Below are 16,678 nucleotides of genomic sequence, written 5' to 3'. Positions count from 1 at the left end.
GTGCTTTTCCATGATCTCATTTCAAAGAAACTAGTGTAATCAAAGACTTTCCCCTGGAACGCCCTATACTTGTGCATAGGGGGTAGCAATGCTATGTCACTTCCAGTCCAGTTGTGGCTACCACTGGTGAGTCAGCACCTGTTGAGGCACTGCAGTTCCTTGCAATGCTGATGATACTTCTATCAGAAGAAGTATATGATTAAGGGTGCAATCCTAACCCAGGTTCCAGCACTGACATAAGGGCAATGCAGCTCTGAGGCAAGGGAACAAACATTCCCTTACGTTGAGGAGGCCTCCGTGAGTGCCACCCAACTGCAGGATGAAGCACACGTCCCATTGGCACAGCTATGCCAGTGCTGGAAAGTTGGTTAGGATAAGACCCAAGTATTCTGCAAAATCTCTATGATGTGCTTCCTAGCAAATTTCATCTCGTATTAATGCCCAAGAAGGGAACACTAGCTTATGGTTTATGATCTGATCCAGGATGGCAAGCCCTTCTCCGGCTAGATAGCTCCTGGCAGATTAAGTCTGCACTGGATTTAACAAAACTGGATAGGTAAAAGTTCAAAATCCTTCTCAGTAAACATCAGAACAATTGCATCAGTCAGACCAGATGAAGTCAAATATCAGCTTTGAATTGGATTGGAACAGGAACACTTCTATAGTAACAAATGATGGCTGGATTCAGTTCAACAGAAAGCAGCTTGCCATTTTAGTTTCCATCACCAGATGTCTAAATCTAGAGCTCTAATGATTACTCTCAAACCACACTCCAGATTTGACAAGCATGGCACAGTCGAGTGCCAGGGAGCCTAATTCAAGGCGGCTCTGAAATGTGCAAAAACTGGGATCCAGTTGCACGTGGCATGGTCAGATTCAATCATGGTGGCCACTGGAAAAGCACTCATTTTGCCTGCTATAAATGGGAATGCTTGTAACCTTTTTCCTTTAGAACTAGCAAGCGTATTTTCTTTTTGGTATTATGCCACTCTTTTGTGATGGCCGTGGTTATTGAATAACATATTACTTTAAGAGCTGGTTCTGATTAATTTCAATTCAGTCTGCTTGATTCTCTTTTGCAGATGCAGTCGTATTTACATATTGGTGCAAATTATTTTAAGATGTTGATTAGCTGTATGCTGGATGTTGGCTCATTTTGAGACAAAGCAATGTTTACAGGAGAACCAAAAATATTAATAAATCTCCCCCACTCTGGCTCATCTTGTTTCCTTTCAGTTCATTTCTCAGTTGGCACTTAACATTTGAGTGCCACTGAAACACCCACACACACAAACCTTGTCCAGAGACCGGCATCTATGTACATTCTGTGCAGAGAGAGAGACAAGCGGCATTGTCTACCTCTGCCTTCCATGCCTTGATTGTACCTTGTGCACTAAAGCTATGAGTGTACAAGGAGTCTGGTCTTTGTGGAGTCAGGCAGGCAGGTGGTCAGGTGTGGAGGGATTTGTTGAGGTAATGATGGTCAAAGTCAAAGAGCTCAGAGATGAGGAGTAAAGGCAAGAACAGACAAAGGTCAAGTTGTAGAGGTGGCAGTAAAAGAGATCAGGTGTAGTTGACGTAGCCCAGTACTAGAATGAAGAGACTGGGTTCCGAAAGAAAGCAAAAGGGAGCAGACTCCAGAAGTCTGTAGCACAGCTGTGCTGATGATGAGTTGCTCAGTTTGGGGGACAGAGTTCAAGGCAGCAGTTATATAGGGCAAGCAGAGTCCCTATTAGCTGCCCTGTTCCCTGGAGCCAACTGGGGACCCAATTTGATCCAATTTTCCAGGGCCAGTGCAGTGGTGCCAATGGGGTGTGTGCTGCATTCTTTAGTGGGGTGGCAGTCACAGAGGCCTCCTCAAGGTAAGGGAACATTTGTTCCCTTACCTCTGGGCTACATTGCAGCAGCACCAGTGCTGGAAAGTTGGATAGGATTGGGCCCTGGGTTGACAAGTGCAGTACACCTCCTAGCCATTGTCATGGGAGTGCTGTAGGCAGCAGAGATATATTTTCTTCATTTATAAGCTGCCCTGATGGTGCAGTGACTAAGGCGCCTCATTCTTTATGATGAGCCTGTTGGCACTTTGCACAAGCAATATATATGTAGGCTTTGCCTGTGTGGTCTGTGCCCTGCAAAAAGCAATTCTGACATGACCCACTCTCCCTGTGAATATGGAAGAAACTATGAAACTATATACTTCTCTGGCAACTGAAATATCCCGTCTTACCACACTGGGCTGATGTTCTCATTGCCCAATAATGCTGTATGGCAAGGCTATGGTTGTTTATAGTACTCATGACTAGTTGGGGGCAGCAGAGGAATGGGGATGTACATTGAATGCACATCCCATTGGGCATAGTGCAGTATGGAGGGATGACCACCCCCCTTTCCACATTTTGTCTCAACTATGTGCAGCTGGACTGGGGCAAAAGAGCATTGGCTTGATTGCCTCAGCCGTGGGGTCCCTCTTCTCCCTAATGTTCATCCTCTTGGGAATAGTTTCATGTCCTTTTGCAAGTGCTGCAAATAGTGGTTGGCAACCTTCAGTCTCAAAAGACTATGGTATAAGCCTACAGCACCCAATATTCCCTGGCGGCCTCCCATCCAAGTACTAACCAGGCCTGACCCTGCTTAGTTTCCAAGATCAGACAAGATTGGGCATGTGCAGGGTAACAGTTGCTGCAAAAAAATCATCAAAAAGGGAGAAGATGCATCTCACAGAGGCAAAAAAAAAAATATTCATTTCCGCTCAGTGCTCTTCTTTCCTGCAGTTTTTCCCTCCAGCTCCAATCCACATTCTGCAGCTCTCCTCTTAAAGTCCCCAAAGGTGGGAGAAAATCATTTACAACCCAGACATTGCCATTTCATGGAGGACTGAGAGATGCCCTGCAGACAAGCGGGATGGATGAAGGGGAACTGAAATGACTCAGCAACTCCTTAGCCCATTCAACCTTTTCTATTGTATATAATACTAGAGGAAATCAACTTTATAAAGAACACAAAGCCTTGGGAAGCAATAAAGGGAGTGAGTGTTGCAACAGTAGGGGGACTTACTGGAACCATTTTATCAATAAGGTTTGTCAGCTCAAAACTTCACAGATAGAACCTTCTGTTGTGTGGCAGCCTGAAATAAGAAACTAGCCTTGTATTCATTCTGCAAAGCAGTGGTGCTCTGAAATCAAGGATGTCCATTACATCCTTGATCCTTGTGTGAGTGGAACGTAGTGGAATGAAAGACCATTCTTTACAACTAGGGTCGCTTGGCAGTGTGGATGGTTTCAAGGAGTTAACTGAACTTTGCAATGCAGACCCCAGAAGCAGACTGCGCCTAGATCCAGAAACAGAGGAGATGGAAGAGGAGGTCCTCACAGCTGGTTCCAGCACACACCAAGATCAAGAGGGGGTTTACAAACTCTGATTAACACACCAAAGCTGCCACCCCCAGAAAATACCCCACTTGGAGATTTCACAGCCAGGTCACCTAATACTGCAAATTGGTCACATACCCCAGCTTCAGTTTCCCTCTCCTGGTGGGGTTGGCAAATCCCCCATCAGAATTATATTCACAGATATCCATGCCCAGGGGAAAGAAAAGCTTCTCTGGAAATAAAGAGGCTTTACAGACCCCGACACAGAATGAGACAAAGATTTCAGCAAACAGGATACAAAACTTGGAGTCCTGTGTGAAATAAGACAGAATACAGCAACTAGTTCATCAGAGCACTTAGACAGTGCAGCCAAAATATGTGGCGGGGAGAGGGAGAAGGAAGCTAGAGAATTAAAGCCATGGCAAAAAATGATGCCGCATCCCCAGCCAAAAGAGTTTTCAACCTTGAAAAACCTCTGCATAGACTATTACTTGGCAAAGGCACATCCCATTAGCTAACCTAGTTCTCATCAACATCTTTCCAGGTCAGAAAATGATCCTGTTTATGATTCTCAAGTGGGCGCCTGTATCGATAGCTACATATGGCCAGTTAGATTAAATTAGATTAGATCAGATTAGTTGGACTGGCAGCAAACAAGAGGTGGGCAGAGAGGTGGCAAGGATGATCTCTTTATTAGACAGACTGGTTGGCAGGAATGAGGGGATGGCATGTGAATGTGCAAAGTTGGAAGTGCTTAAGGGATTCAGAAATTGGTCTGTAGGAAGAGCTTTGCCTTAACGGTTTATGTACTGGGTTGGGGCAAGGAGGGGGTGTGCATTGGTGCAAAACACACAAAAGGTTGGTGCAGCAGCCATGAAGCTAGAAATGGGTACAGATAGGTGGGTAGACTGAGTCCAAGGTGGCATCTCTAGCTGCTTGCATAGGAGACAGCAGATCAGCAACATTCCCAATCACCCATATTGTAGCACGGCCAAGGAGCCATCTATGTTGGCAACCTTCAGTCTCAAAAGACTCTGGTATCGCGCTCTGAAAGGTGGTTCTGGAACAGCGTCTAGTGTGGCTGAAAAGGCCAATCCGGGAGTGACAATCCCTTCCACACCGGGAGCAAGTGCAGTCTGTCCCTGGTCTGTCTCCCTGGCTATGGGCCTTCCTTCTTTGCCTCTTAGCCTCAGACTGTTGGCCAAGTGTCTCTTCAAACTGGGAAAGGCCATGCTGCACAGCCTGCCTCCAAGCGGGCCGCTCAGAGGCCAGGGTTTCCCACCTGTTGAGGTCCACTCCCAAGGCCTTCAGATCCCTCTTGCAGATGTCCTTGTATTGCAGCTGTGGTCTACCTGTAGGGCGCTTTCCTTGCACGAGTTCTCCATAGAGGAGACCCTTTGGGATCCGGCCATCGTCCATTCTCACAACATGACCGAGCCAACGAGGCGTCTCTGTTTCAGCAGTGCATACATGCTAGGGATTCCAGCACATTCCAGGACTGTGTTGTTTGGAACTTTGTCCTGCCAGGTGATGCCGAGGATGCGTCAGAGGCAGCGCATGTGGAAAGCGTTCAGTTTCCTCTCCTGTTGTGAGCGAAGAGTCCATGACTCACTGCAGTACAGAAGTGTACTCAGGACGCAAGCTCTGTAGACCTGGATCTTGGTATGTTCCGTCAGCTTCTTGTTGGACCAGACTTTCTTTGTGAGTCTGGAAAATGTGGTAGCTGCTTTACCGATGAGTTTGTTTAGCTCGGTATCAAGAGAAAGAGTGTCGGAGATCATTGAGCCAAGGTACACAAAGTCATGGACAACCTCCAGTTCATGCGCAGAGATTGTAATGAGCCAACCACAGACATAGTCAGTTTGCAAAACCTCCACCAGGGAACTCTTATTCCTTCTTCCAGAAGGAGCAACACCTTCTCACAGAGCGGCTATTGGCTTCAGTAGAACAGCAGAAAAACATGACAGAGCAGCTGGGTCTTCTGAGAGCCGGGGCATGAATGCACATTAACATCTATGCGCCTTCAAATACTTCTCACTGCTGAATCAGCATTAGATTAGATCGAGAAACTGCCAAGCAACCGTTAGCCACTTTTAATGTTGTTTTATTTGCTATTATTTCATAACGCAAGATTTGGAAGTCGTTTTGAGTAAATGTTAATGTAGAGGAGCCGATCATACATTATCTAAATCAATGAATGAATAAATACATTATTATGGAGCTTTTTCTCGACTTTGGAAAAGAATTGGGAGTTTCTCCTGGGGCTAAACTGCTGAGGAATTCAAGGAAACCAAAAGAGTTTTGTTCAAACTAGTGATATTTCTTAAGTGGGTACGGAGGGATTCCCAAATTCCACGTATGAGTTGCCTTTTTAGGCCAGTTTAAATGTGAGACCACCACCCCCCCCCCAAAAAAAATCAGTAGTTTGGTCAAATATATCAAGGGATCCCTGTTCTCAACAACATAGAATGTTCTCATCTTCAGCTGCATCTCTGTAAACCGCTTTGTGAACTTTTCGTTGAAAAGCGGTATATAAATACTGTTAATAATAATAATAATAATAATAATAATAATAATAATAATAATATATTGAGTAATGCCAGGACAACTGTTACCCTGCACATGCCCGATCTCGTCTGATCTCGGAAGCTAAGCAGGGTCAGGCCTGGTTAGTACTTGGATGGGAGACCGCCTGGGAATACCAGGTGCTGTAGGCTTATACCATAGTCTTTCGAGACTGAAGGTTGCCAACCATCACCAACCAATGCCAGGACCATTGCCTCCTGGACAAGTGTGTCCCTGTCAATACTGCGTCCATGTATTTGGATATTGGTGTCTGTTCTTTTTTTGTCCCGGACATTTGTATCCTAATAAATGTATATTTATATTAAATGCACTTTTTTTTAGTTTTTAAATGCAAACAGAGGGTTAGGGATAGGACTGGGATAAGAAGCTTAGGATATATAACATGAAGTTTGCTGCCCAGTTATAGTTTGTTTGTTTCCCAGTTATAGTGGGATACAAACGACCGAGACATGGGGGGGGGGGGAAGATGCAAATTTCTAGGGGCACCAAAGACTAGGATGCATTTGACCAGGACACAATTGTTCAGGATGCAGATACCCTAGTATCATAATGAATGAATGCATGGAGGGAGCAGCATCACACCCATTGACTCAGTTCCCTGATCTCTCTCTGCATCCATGACCGCTGAACTCCATACATTCAGCAAGGACTAACTTTCAGTGGTACTAGTCATGCACAGTGGGAACCCAGATGCAATCAATATTCTGTTTGCAGGTACAAACCCTGTGCATATATTCATCCTTTCAACGTCAGTGAATGGAGTTAGGGGCCAATCCTATCCAACTTTCCAACTCTGGTGTAGCCACAATGCAGCCCCATGGAAAGGGAACACGTGTTCCCATACCTTAAGAAGGCCCCAGTGATTGCCCCTCCACCAAGGACACACCCCACTGGCACAACTGCACCAGAACTGGAGAATTGGATAGGATTGGGTTCTTAGTTCTCTCCTTCGGCTGAACAAGTTGAGGTTGGGAGTGGAACCAGCAGAGAGGACTCAGCTTGCTCTCCATGTTTTCTGAATGCATGGAGCTGAAGATACAAAGAGGACTCCTCAGATCAATACAATTCCTAGAATTCAGGGGGGTGGGGTGGAAGAATAATCATTGAATCAGTTTAAGCATCTGGTATTGCTGTGCCTTATTACATCTGATGATCACATGTGTGCCACCAGCACAATGCTGCTGCTTAAAGACAAGCTGTTAGATAAGGAACTGGTTCCCTGGGCTATCTAAGGATTCCATCCTACCTTCCTCCAAGCTTGCATCCCCTGGGTGATGGCAGCACAGTGAATAATGGAGTGTCATGTTTGTCTAATGGATTTATCGCTAGTTGTGAATGCAGCTTCATCAACAAAAGTAGGCAAAAATCAATGAAGAGACAGCAAAGTGAGAGGCCCGACTTGGCGTTTATCCACTGACTCTGCCGCGCCTTGGATGCTTTTGATCTCAAAGCAAATCTGAGAGCTAAAATGTTGCTTTTGGGCATGTCAGGACTGGATGGACGCAAGTGGCAAGTCAGCCATTTCCAAAACTGTGGCACAACTGATCAATGCTCCAGTATCCAAGGTCAATTGAAATCAATACTTCAGCAGTTCAGGAGATGTTCTTGGGTTGGTGCTTTGTGTCTCTTTGCAAGGATCCTATCTGACTCACGGCAAGGCATTGTTCATCTCCCCTGAGAGGCATTTGGTAGGTAGAGATGGATTTGCTGGCTTAATCAAAGATATCATCCCTAGTTTCGTACACAGGAGGAAACAATCCCTTGAGATATCCTTTCTGTGCATTGGTTAAATGGGTGGAGGGAAGAATAGGAACATGCCTGCCAGTTCTACCTCCAATGCATTCTGCTGGTTCTACCAGTGCACAAGAAATCATTGTTCATGGGATGGCTGAGAGCTTAGAGGGAGTGGCTTACCTAAGGCTACCTCAAAATTTGTGGAAGAGTTGAGGATTGAACTAGGGAAGTCCCAATTTTTAGCGTAGACTCACCAGTGGCATAGCTAGAGAGGGGTACAAAGCACTAAGTTTTACACAGAGACTCATTGCGATGTGCAAGCCGCCCCTCCCCTTCGGAGCCATTCCGGGTGGTTGGAGCAAAAGTGAGGCATACGCCTGATTCTGAAGGGGAGGGGCCACTTAAGAACATAAGAACAGCCCCACTGGATCAGGCCATAGGCCCATCTAGTCCAGCTTCCTGTATCTCACAGCGGCCCACCAAATGCCCCAGGGAGCACACCAGACAACAAGAAGACCTGCAAGGCCTCCTGGAAATTGTAGTTTAAGAACATAAGAACAGCCCCACTGGATCAGGCCAAAGGCCCATCTAGTCCAGCTTCCTGTATCTCACAGCGGCCCACCAAATGCCCCAAGGAGCACACCTCATAACAAGAGACCTCATCCTGGTGCCCTCCCTTGCATCTGGCATTCTGACATAGCCCATTTCTAAAATCAGGAGGTTGCACATACACATCATGGCTTGTACCCCGTAATGGATTTTTCCTCCAGAAACTTGTCCAATCCCCTTTTAAAGGCGTCTAGGCTAGACGCCAGCACCACATCCTGTGGCAAGGAGTTCCACAGACCAACCACACGCTGAGTAAAGAAATATTTTCTTTTGTCTGTCCTAACCCGCCCAACACTCAATTTTAGTGGATGTCCCCTGGTTCTGATATTATGTGAGAGTGTAAAGAGCATCTCCCTATCCACTCTGTCCATCCCCTGCATAATTTTGTATGTCTCAATCATGTCCCCCCTCAAGCGTCTCTTTTCTAGGCTGAAGAGGCCCAAACGCCTTTCCTCATAAGGAAGGTGCCCCAGCCCCGTAATCATCTTAGTTGCTCTCATCATGACTTGCATGTCAAGATGAGGCTCCCTGCAAAACTTAATGCTTTGCATCCCTTCTAGCGATGCCGCTGGACTCATCCAGCATGCTGCAACCACTCTCTGCATTAAAAATATTCTAACCTGCCAATTTGGCTAGGTTTGATCTCAAAATCAAAATTGGAATCTATGCGTTAAGAGTCCTAAGTTTCAACCAAAACCTCACCACAAGCCGTAACGGGTTCCGAGGCAGCTGCCCAACCAGGAACCGGCCACACTCTACCAGAGAGGAATCTACAAGAGACTGCATCAATCCATTCAGTGACCTTGACTGCCCAAAATTTGTGGGCTGTAAACAGAAGATCACTAGGAAATGTCCATGTGACATAGACAGTGACCCCGGGCCTCAGCAAACAGGAAAGGAATCTTGTGCCTACATCCTTCCTGGAACCTGACACCTCTCTGGTATTGTCAACAGAGGAAAAACAAACAGAATTACCCCCATCCCTGTTGACAATGTTCTTTGGCTGCTTCTTTTCTCCATTATGTCCCTGTTTCTCCATTATGCAGCTGACATTTCTCCATTATGTCCCTGTTTGTTATGGATGCTGGTAACAGGCACCTGAGCCGTATTCTTGGGGGATAACACTGATCTCTGTGTGTGTATATTAGCAGAGCTCCTTCTATAATCAAGCTCTGGGAGATACAGTCATTGAAGAAATAAGGAAAGGAGGGGCTAAAGGAGGGAGGGAGAGAGGGAGGGGTCCACTTGCCAGTTTTCCTTGTGGATTTCCTTGGTAGTCCAGCGATGATGGAACTTCATCCACCTGACAACAGCCATAGCTCTGTTGTCATGCTTCTCCCAATAGGTTAAGAGCACTGGCAGCACAATCCTATCCATGTTTGCTCAGAAGTAAATCCCATTTACTTATTGGCAGGAGGTGTGGTCCGGAGGTTGAACTGCCTGAAAACGAATAAGGAGGTGCCCGATTCATGCCTGGAAGGGAGACCAGAAGACACTGATAAGCTGGCATGAGCCTTAGCGAGGGCGAGAAGTTGATGTTATGTGCCGCGATGAGAGGGCGGACCAGAATGCTGAGAAGGTCAGTGACAAAGTGCGACAACAAATGGAAGATCCTCTTCCTCTGGAGTGATTTGTGTCTGTCTGCAGAAGCTCGAGGCTTGTGGTGTGCAGCTAAGAGAGATTACTACACCATGGAAAGAAAACATCTGGAGATAGAAGTGATATCAATATGCCCAGCTCACAATATGGAAATATCCCAAGATGCCCAGTTCACCCACAAGGCTCTTCTCTGACCAAAAGCTATCCCTCTCAGAGAACAAGCTAGCTGTGGTATGGGCCTCCAAGGGTGAACAGAAAGTCATAAATAAGGGCAATCAACAAATGAGGATGAAAGGGTTAGGGTAAAAGGGATGAGTTAGAGTACCAGACCCCCTGTAATGGATATCTCTGTAAACAAATGGATGTTTTTTCTCTCTTTGTGTCCTCTTGTCCCCCTCCCCTATCTAAAAGACCCTATAAAACCTGCATCATTGTAATCCCTCGGGGTCCTCCACGTGTGTGAGTGGGGGTCCCGTTTGCAAACATTAGAAGTCCTTTGAATTCTCCTGTCATCTGTTGGTTGCCTCTCCAAAAATCCAAAGAACCATATGCGCATTCGGGGTCAGTAGGATTCTATATATAGAACAATATTGTAAAGACATGTATCAGTGTCTAGCAGTAGTGGACCTGCCATTCATTGAAAGGGGCAAATGCCCCGGGCGCGGAGACTTGCACACCTGTAGGACCGCACAGGAGCCTCACTGAAGCTTCAGACATGGTCGGAAACGCCGCTTCCAGTTTGCTGACAGTTCCTGCTTTATCAACTCCATCTGCTGCTATTGATTCTGGCTGGCCAGTGAATTAAATGGAGTATCCTTTGCCCAGGTCTCCCCTGAGCTACCAAGTGTGCCTGTCCTCTGGGCACAGAATTCTATTGATCCTTGTGTGTTATGCCACATGAATGATGGATTATCACATATCAAACTTTGCAGTGTTCATTTAACACCTCTGAATAAAACATTACTCACAGATTAACTGAGCAGTTTTTACGTGAACAACCATTTTCATCTGTTTTAAATTTTCATGGGTACTTTTCTGGAGAACAAGTACATTGTTAATAATTGAAAGGCCTGAGAGCTGCTAATTCTTTGTATTTTAATGAGGTCCTGCTGCAGCCTGACCATTTATTTTTTAAAAATCTTGATGTTTGTAAGAATTCATTAAAATTTTCTTTTTCTCTCATTTGAAATGAATAATACTGTGCTAGCGAAATAACTGTTTGTGAAATAGAACTGGGAGCAACGCTCGGAGTCCAGAGAGCCTTAAATACAGCTTTGCAATGAGCTAGAAAGAGTTGGCAGGAAGGAGCAATTTTTAGAAAGAGGCAGGAAAAGGATTGCAGAAAAGCAGAAGCCCAGTGGGTTGGAGGGATAGGAGAGAAGACAGAGAGCTTTTGAAAACCATGCATTCCTGGGAGCGGAAGACAGATTATATGGTTTGAAGAACTAAGAGGTACCAAAAGTCACACACACACTTAGCAACACCTTTTCTGGACTGTATCACTTAAGACTGGAGGGTAAATGATTACACTGGGTAACGAAATTTGAACAATTTTGTGTTTATCTGAATATTTTTTGAAGATTCTTTATTATTCTTTATTGGACTTGTAATCCGTCTTCCTCCCTGAAGGGCACCCAAGGCGACTAACAGCACTTAAAAACCGTTTGTTTTTTTTGTTGGCATCCTTCAGTCTTGGAAGACTATGGTGTCACGCTCTGAATGGTGGTTCTGGAACAGAGTGTCCTCTCCAGTGCACGAAGCCTGGGTAAAACAGGTATGGAGGATAGGCTGTTACCCATGCAGCAAGAGTATCAACATTGCTGCTGTTTTGGGTATAGCACCAATAGTTAAGCCACAATTTACACCAGGCAGTTGTATTAGACGATGTATGTTACAGTGCATTAGCTAACAGGACAGATAAAAACACAAAAGTCTAACATAACGGAAAAAAATGTTTTGATGATATATAAAAAAAAATCCAAGATTAGCATTGGAATCAGTACCTTTGAATTGTACAAGAAACATTAAAAATTCAGCATAAACAATGTTTGTGTTACACAGTGTAATGGGCACAATCCTAGGCATGTCTACTCAGAAGTAAGTTCTGTTGTGTTCAGTGGGGCCTACTCCCAGGAACCTGGACAGGATTGTAGCCTGAATATCTGAATGCTTCCCCAGTAAGAGTCCTGTGCTTCTGGTCCCCTTAGTGTAGGTGGTGAATCTTGGAGGTCCTTCACGTATGCTAAGCTCTACAGACCCACTCTTTGGGATTTGTCTTGAGTCATCACGTTCCCACTTGCAAGCTCAGCAATCCACCTACTCTCTCCTCTGTGTCTCTTTGCCTCTGAAAGTATAAGCTGCCTTTTTTTCCAGGAGACCAGGTCTAGTTGGCTGTGACTGATGGTATGCTTAGACTTTGGGAATGTCAAACCAACAGCACGTCTCAGAGGAAATGAGGGCTTAGCCTTTATTCTCTCCCCCCTGCCTTTCCACAAAATGACTTACTCGCAGGTTCTCTCCCTGTTTCATATGATATAGTTTAGAGCTGATCTGCTCCCTGCTCAAGCAATCTGAACAGCTATTCAGTGGCAGAGTCTCATCTGATAACAAGCTGCTTTAAATTATTATAAGCCAAATACTTTTCAGTTTCAATTTTCTGGTTAAAAATAGGTACTTTGGTAGTTGTTTTGATTTCAGTGAAAAGGTTTCCTTTCAAACAACATTCTTTTCCTTCTCCAGCTAGTTCCCCCCCCCCCCCCCAACTAGTCATAGAGGTTATTCCTTCCAGTCAGGGATCACATAATCAATGGCATTGTGGTCCTATATAGTCAATTGCATTTTATTGTGGGATAGTGTCACTGAGGGCAAACGGAGAGCGAGGAGATCACTGTCAGTGAGGAGATCACTGAGAATGTGGGCAAGACAGGCCAATGGTTTCTAGATCAGTCACAGGGGTGATCATAGCCAACAAGGGATCACACAGAGAATGGAATGGTAACATATTGCCATATATACATAATTGATACATTGATGGTCCAGCTTCATTGGCGATCATTCCAATGTGGCCCATGCTCGCTCCATGTTTTTTGGTCTAGTGCTACTGTTGCCCAGTGTGGCAGTGTCTGTTGTTTAAATGACCTGGAAAAGGTATGTGACCAGCGAGTAGCTGGTCGGCCGGGGGTTCTTTTGACGTGGTATGGGATCCACTGTGTGATTCTGGTGCTCCATCAGTCGTCTGTTCAGCGGATGACATGTCCTGCCCATCTGTGCTTTGCAGAAGCCATATACTTGAGCTGGTCATGGATCTTGAATTCTTGCCTGAGCAATATATGTTCTGCGAGAGAGAGAGAGAGAGAGAGAGAGAGAGAGAGAGAGAGAGAGAGATCCAATGATTTGACAATGTCTTCATGGGCAACTTGAAGCTGATTGAGGGTCCAATCCTATCCAATTTTCCAGTGCCAGTGCTCCTGTGCCTATGGGGTATGCACTGCTTCTGGTGTTGGGGAGGCAGTCACAAAGGCCTCCTCAAGGTATGGGGGACTGAATGAAACAGACCAGCAAATGCCTTTGCAAACAGCACTGAACATTTATAAAACGGAGAGGCGCGTGTCAACGCTTCTACAAAAATGTTTGCAAAAATATCTTTGAACTGTTTCAGCCCAACGCAATGCATGTATTCCTTATTAATGATGCTTTTACAATGGACATGCGCCGTACAAAGCTGTAAGCAAAAAGACTGAGATAACACTCTGAAAAATTACAATTTTCTGACCGTAGCACCTTGACTTTGTTTTAGCTACTTTTAACTGCCAGTGGGGTCCACGTGTGATATGGGCCTGTGGGGTGCAGGGAACCAAGCCTGCTTCCTTCAGCTCCTTGAAGGAAGGAATGGATAAAAATGCAAGAAAGAAATGAATGGGGTAGCATAGAAGAAGTTCTGCCATTGTAAGCTTGCTTCTCTCTTTCCTTCAGGGTGTGTCTATGGCCATACTACCCTGAATGCGCCTGATCTCGGAAGCTAAGCAGGATCAGGCCTGGTTAGTACTTGGATGGGAGACCGCCTGGGAATACCAGGTGCTGTAGGCTTAGAGAAAAACTGGACAGCATCACCACCCACCCCTTCTATCAGCCATCTCCTTTCTATCTGTTTTGGAGAGGACATGAACATATTTTTTTCCCTGTTATTTAATCTAGACAAAAATTAATAAAGCGAGCCCTCATTCTTGGGGTCGATAAAGCAGCGCTGGGACACAAAGAAATCATGTTACATTCAGGGTCTGTTCTTTTTTAATATCCCCATTTCCCCAGGTGGTTTTTTTTTTTTTCAAATATGATCTATGGTCCGGTACTGAGCCAGCTGTAACTCTGACAACAGTGACCCAGATGGTAATCAACAAAACATACTAATTGAATATTGTTGGGTTAGAAGCCAGCACTTTTCTAAGCTCCTCCGGGCCTGCAGTAACTCAGCGTTATTTATGGATAACAAGGGATCCTCATGTTTTCCAGACCAGCCCCAAGATAACACTGATAAGCACAACCCTGGAGCCCTGGTAAAGAGCGGCCACGTTAAGGTAATATTTAACACTTGTACAGTGCTCTTTAGAGTATTCCAAGCATTTCACAAATATTATCCCAGCTGGGCTATCATCTGATCAGTTTATGAAGCTGTCCTTCTTATTGCATCAGACCGACGGTCCATCTAGTTCAGTATTGTCTACTGCACTGGAGCTTGGATTGCCAGGCTTCACCCTTCTGGTAAGTGTCCAATCTCTTGATTTCCACTCTCTCCACCACCTCTCCCTGCCCTTCCTCCATTCAAAATGTGCCACATCGAGGAGACATCTTTGCATCAGTCAGGACCTGGCAACCTGTGACATCACCAGGCCATGGACATCACTTGAATTCCACCTCTTGAATCTTAGGTTTGGAGATGATCCTGGCAACCCTACCCAACAGTGGCTTTCCAGGTGTCAGATAGGGTCTTTCCTGGGCTTGCCATCATTCCAGAGATTGAACCTGGAACGTTCTGCAGAAGAGACATGTATTCTACCACTGATCTATGGTTGCATTGCTTGGGGCTGTTGGAGTGCAAGGGGTAGGCTGATTTTGCCAGTTCTCCAAAGGTGCTCAGTGGAACATGTTCAGCCTTGTCTTAATACCTGCTGCCTGCTGCACTCCACCCCTTCCCCATTGTCCATAGTCAATAAGGCAATGTGCTACTTCCAGAGGCAGAATGCATCTGCATACCCATTGCAGGGGAGCAACCCTGGAAGAAGGGCACATGTTCAGCTCCTGCTTGTTAGGCTTTACTATTATCTCGTTGACCACTGTGGGAAACAGGAAGGTGGACTAGACAGGTCTTTAGCTTGATCCAGTGGGTCTCTTTTGAGGTTCTTGTGATCTTCATTTCTGATTCCAACACAAACCAGGGAGGGTCCTGGCTTGGGAAATTGCCATTCCAGGACTGGATATGGAGAGGACCTCCCATAGCCAGGGTCCAGCTCTGGCTGTGTGAATGAAGGACCTGTGGTGTGAATGTCCGGGAAGATGTTTTCAGGAGCTGAACACACAGTTCACAAAGAATCCGAACACACACATGCCCTGGTATTCAGGGTAGCTTTGCTGGGGGAGGAAGGTGGGGAGAAAGAGCAAGAGATAACGTCAATGAGCAGAGGGTGTTCCATTCCACTCACAAATTGATGCAAAAGCAGCGTAATTAAACAGCTGTTCTTAATAATGCCCTGACAACTCTCGCCGCTTTAATTTGCTTTGGAGTAAAGATTAATATAACAACGCAACAATATGTTACAAATGGGAGAAAAGGGAGCAGAGCTAACAAAATCTGGTGGCTTACACGGTTGTGTTATTGTGCCTGGCTTTCTGCTTGTCTGGCAAATATCGGGCTCCTCTGGGAGCATTTTTCATATTTATTTGATCGCCCCTCGAAGCGAAAGCAGGCTTGGTGGTACATTGAGAAAGGATTAATGTTAGGGCAAAGGCACGAGCTGAGGATGCAGTCACACCAGGGGTCTCCATGGTGATTCTCCGGCGTGGCAGGAGAGATCCCGCTGGCAATAAAGGCAGTAAAGACATTAAGTGTGAAGAGTGACCAGTGGAGGCTGGGAGGAAAGGCAGGTGGGTGGAAACTGTTCCCAGCCTCAAGCTCCGAATGAAGGAGCCTTCAGAGCACAAGAAGGAGAGAAGGGTTCTGCTGGACCAGACCAGGCGTCCAGGCATCCATTCACGTCCTGTGCCCTGCAGTTCCCAACTAGATTCCACCAGAAAGCTGGGCATGGCAACAGTTCCAATTAGTATCTGGTATTCAGAGGAAATTTCCTCTGCCTGTGGAGGGCTTCATTGAGCCTCCACCCTGTGTATGGCCAGGGGGGGTCACCCCAAAATGGCAGCAGTAGCAGGGGTGACCCTGACTGCAGCCACAATCTGGTTAGATAAGCATGCTTATCGGTATGACTATACATGCAAAATTGCAAAGTTATATATAAATGGGTTGCGGACATCACTTCTCGTCTAGACAGGCTAGTAGACAGTGCTGGGGGAGAGGTAGCGGCTGTGGTGCATGTCGGCACCAACGATGTGGGCAAGTGTAGCTGGGAGGTCCTGGAGGCCAAATTTAGGCTTTTAGGCAGGAAGCTGAAAGCCAGGACCTCAAAGGTAGCGTTCTCTGAAGTGCTACCTGTTCCACGCGCAGGGCCAGCTAGGCAGGCGGAGATCAGGGGTCTCAATGCGTGGATGAGACGGTGGTGTAGGGAGGAGGGGTT

General features: G+C 45.9%; 2 pseudogenes; both read left to right on the top strand.

Moving 5' to 3' along the window:
* The first annotated feature begins 5,966 nt into the window (after positions 1 to 5,966).
* On the top strand, positions 5,967 to 6,085 carry LOC136662892 (5S ribosomal RNA; annotated as a pseudogene).
* A 7,788-nt stretch (positions 6,086 to 13,873) lies between these two features.
* Positions 13,874 to 13,982, top strand: LOC136662555 (5S ribosomal RNA; annotated as a pseudogene).
* The last annotated feature ends 2,696 nt before the right edge of the window (positions 13,983 to 16,678 follow it).

This window comes from Tiliqua scincoides, chromosome 11 (genome assembly GCF_035046505.1).
Source record: "Tiliqua scincoides isolate rTilSci1 chromosome 11, rTilSci1.hap2, whole genome shotgun sequence".
NCBI lineage: Eukaryota > Metazoa > Chordata > Lepidosauria > Squamata > Scincidae > Tiliqua > Tiliqua scincoides.
This window is presented reverse-complemented; position numbering and strand designations above follow the sequence as displayed.